Raw genomic sequence first — 4517 nt, forward strand, 5'->3', positions numbered from 1 at the left:
TTTAGCTAGTTCCCACCCTGCACCTTAGCCTTTATTCCACATTCATGCATTTATTTTTCAGTGTCATACGTACAGATATGTGCAAAAAGGTCGGAGAGGAAAGGATCGACGCAGATTAAGGGAGCAACCGCTCCATAACCAATGAACTGCGCAAGAGCAGGGATAGAGAATCAGAACCACCAGTGGCACTCAGAAACATCATGTATTACCTCCTTCTTAGTCACATCACCATATCAGTAATAAAAAAAAACAAAAAAAAAACAAAAATGGGGTGATGGAGAAGGGGAAGAAATCAAAGAAACATGAGCCACTTTGAAGGTCAAGCAAAAGAGTGGGTACCAAGTTGAAAGATTGGAGAGCAGCCATATGGCTGATCCAAAACGGAGCAGTCGTTCCAGAGGAAGCAAAAACGAGTAGAGGCTATGGACATCAATGGATCTATCCTATCTTGCCATTTTTGGCGATATCCTGCATCCTCTACAATGATATGGTAGCCCCTAAACACTTTTAACACCACCATTAAATAGCCTGTTTAACACCAAGCCTGTCTACCCTGAATAGTGCCTGTGATGAGAAGCTCGCGCTACTCTTAAATGAATGTAGGGAGTTTAGTCTCGGTAGTGTTGCTTTTTCAGGTTTGAGATGTAGAGTATGGAGCCGATTTTTGAACAGCAGTCAGTGGGGTTCTGGTAAGGGTGTGTTATCCTAGTTTTACTGCTTATATGGTTCAGATATTCGTGGTTAAAGTATGGTTGCTGAGAATAGGAGAGTTTCCACACTTTCAAACCTTTCTCCCTGTTCTTGATACTTGACATTGTTTGATGACAAACAAGGATCTAAGTCTGGGGGAATTGATATATGGTGTTTTTGGCTTCTTGTATATATGCTTTTAAATTGGTTTTCAAGTCTTTATCGAGTCTTCCTAGTCCTTTTCGAGTCATTACAGGTCTGTAGTTGCATTGGATGGGAGATGGACCAGCTGGAACAAAAGAGGCAGAAAACAGTGCAATTTGGTGATTTTCACGCAGAACAGTCGAGCAGAGCAACCTGAGTGCATGTTCCAGCGGCAGAGATATTTAAGAAAGTTTCCAAATATTTCGGGATTTTACTTAGGGCTTCCCTCTTTTACTCCCAGGCCGCCATAGACCTGCATATATATATCTTTTCTTATTTTCTATTATGATTCGACGCTAGTTTTTACACAAGAAACCATTGGAGACTTTTATACTTGAAGATTTGTACTCTTGTTAAGGGAGAAGAATCTCTACATCCTTTGGATAAGATTTCTAAACCCTCTTTCCTTTTTATTATTAATTCAGACATGTTTTCTTCATCTGTTATCTCTGTGATTTCTCTGTCCATGGCTGAGTAATCCACTTGCTTAGTCTAGGGTGTTAGGGTGTTAGATCCGTGAGTTAAACATAGATAAGTGAATCCGTAGATATTAGGGTGTATCGTGAACATATCGGACATGATCTCTAAAGCTTGCTATCGCTTCTTGATTCAAACGAGAGTTTAGGCATTAAGACCGATTTGCAAAAGAATCAATACCACGAGAATGGGTTGATTCAACCTGAGTGATCCGAGTTCTAGACTTACTCTTAATTGAACTTGAATAATTGTTTGGCTCACACTTGTTTAACACCCGATCAAACCACCCTAGGCTAGCATTCTTAATCATCTGAAAAACCTTAAATCAATCTCTTACTTGCTTGTTAAGAAATCAACTTTAAGACACCCATATTGTTTTAGCTTGATATTGATCCTATAGAAATAAAGTGTAATCATTGGTCTCTGTGGATTCGATCATAAAGTGCTACACCGACATACCATTCAATTGTGGTAATGTGCACATTAGGTTAATTGGTGTGCGTATACACGTAATATCAGTTGATCACGGCCTGAACCATCAGAGTGTGATCTCTGGATGGTTATGAATAGAGTGTGGTCTCTGGATGCTTATGAATGGCCACGATCATGGGTCATTGGTGGAGAGTCGTGACCTTTCACCATGTGGGTTATTTATGACAGTTGCAACCGAGTGATCGGGACTGTTGTGAAGGAGAACTAATGGCCGCATGGTCTATTAGGGATGTTGATGGCTTATACTATCAATCATTGTCTGGACTGAGACTGATGGTATGATGAGTATCAAGCCAGGAGACACGAATGTCTGGTGAGGCTGGTCTTACAACAATGCGAGACAAGAGTAAGGCTAGTACTATGTGTCATGGATCATGAGTATTGAGCCTAGTTTTGTTTATTCAAGGAAGGCGTGTGATCTGATCATGTATATGGACGACCTGATACCATAGATGGTGGTTCAATGTGTTGAATCTACTTGATCAAAGGATGCATCGGTTGGAAGAACAAGACAGATCGGTTTGATTGGGATCTAATTCCCTGGTCGGTTAGTTAAGAGTGAAGACTCATCAGTTCTGAGTCATGTGGGGGTGGTTGGTTGATTGACTTAGGGTCTGAAGAGAGAGAAAGAAAGATATATTGTTCGAAGATCATCAAAAATCTTTGAAGAAACACATATAAACACTAAAGCTTTATTTGTTATTCTTGTATCCTAGCCTAGAACAAGAATGAGACTTTGATTGTCTTATCCTACAAAGGGATTTCGTGTAACCCAAAAGCTTGGAATAGGGTCGAAATACTCTTTAAGGAAAGTATGGCGATTCAATCATTATCCAAGTATATAATTCACAATTATTTGGGTTACAACCCAATTATTACCAACAATCTTAAAGAGTATTTTCGTTGTGAACTATAACTTATGATTTTGTGCGAGAGATAAAATCAAAGTTTGGGAAGTTGTAAATGCTTGAGAGAATAGACTTTCGAAGAGGTGCAATCATATTGTAATCCAAGGGATGCGAGTGCATCGTGAACCAAGAGATGCGAGTGCATCGTGATCCAAGGGATGCAAGTGCATCATGATCCAAGGATGCGATTGCATCGTGATCCAAGAGGTACGAACGTGTCATGATCCAAGAGGTACGAAGGTATCATGATCCAAGGGGTACAAACGTATCATGATCCAAGGGATGCGAACGGGTCGTGATCCAAAGGGTGCAAACGTGTCGGAACCCAAAGGGTGCGAACGTGTGGGAACCCAAAGGGTGCGAACGTGTCGGGGCCGAAAGGGTGCGAACGTGTCGGGGCCGAAAGGGTGCGAACGTGTCGGGACCGAAAGGGTGCGAACGGTTCAGAACCGAAAGGGTGCGAACGGTTCAGGACCGAAAGGGTGCGAACGGTTCGGAATCAAAAGGGTGCGAATGCATCGTCACCAAAAGGGTGCGAATGCATCATCACCGATAAGGTGCAAATGTAACATCAATGAAAGACATGGGGAGGTAGATGTGATTGTTAAAATTTTACGTATAAGTAAAAAACTATTGTTAACACAATCTCATTATATTGAAAAAGTTGTTAACTAGTTCAACTGTGAGATTGTTCTCCAATGAAGTCTCCCATGTATGTGAGAGTGAAGCTTGTACCTTATATAGGACAAGAAGTATCACAACTTGTAAAACAAGATTGAAGATCAAAAACTAATCCCCTTACTATTATTTGAGGAGCATTCTAAATAATAAACCTTGCCCTCATGTGTTATTATCAAGATTGTCATTACTTATGTGTCATCATGAAAGCTCTTCTCATAGCATTTAGTGAATAACCCTTGCTTGCCTAGACTAATTACATATAGTGCCATTGGACATTTAAGTTTCATATTTATGCATAATATAATTGGTTTTGATGGATTATACATATATCTCTTATTTTCATGAGAGTTTTAAAAATGTATTTATTGCTTTCATGCTTATATCTTCTCATTCTTTCTTGGCTGTATATTTTTTTTTTTTTGCAACCTAATAATAGTAGTCAACTGTATTGTAATCAATATTGCATTGTAAAGAAGTTTTTATTTCTTATATTTCTTATTGGATGATTTACATTCTACAAATATAATATTGGTGTTCGTCAAACAAAAATATATAATATTGGTGTACGAGTTTTATAAGGAGTAATATGAGTTTTTATACGGAGTGATAACACATTTCGTAGTTTGAAAAAATAAGGACCATATATTGATCAACTTTGTAGAAAGTTGCTATATTTCTAATAAACTATAGTTTACTACATAAATATAATGCATAATCTAACTTCTTTTTTACTGGTATACGTACTATGTAAGCGTATAGTTTAAATATTATATATAATATAATGCATAATCTAATATTTTTTAATCTTGTATGTACTATGTATGCGTATAGTTTAAATATTATATATAATATAAACACTACAAGAAAACACATGCTTTACGAGGAAATTTTAAGATGAAAAACAATCCTCGTAAATTTACGTCGATTTTACGAGAAACTTACGTGGAAAACTAAAGTCATCGTTATTTCCTCGTAACGTAACGACAAAAGTGTTTTGTCATAAAGTGGATGTAACTTGATGAGTATTTTACGAGGAAAAACTATTTCCTCGTAAATACGACGTAA

This window comes from Brassica oleracea, unplaced genomic scaffold (genome assembly GCF_000695525.1).
Source record: "Brassica oleracea var. oleracea cultivar TO1000 unplaced genomic scaffold, BOL UnpScaffold00969, whole genome shotgun sequence".
NCBI classification, from domain to species: domain Eukaryota; kingdom Viridiplantae; phylum Streptophyta; class Magnoliopsida; order Brassicales; family Brassicaceae; genus Brassica; species Brassica oleracea.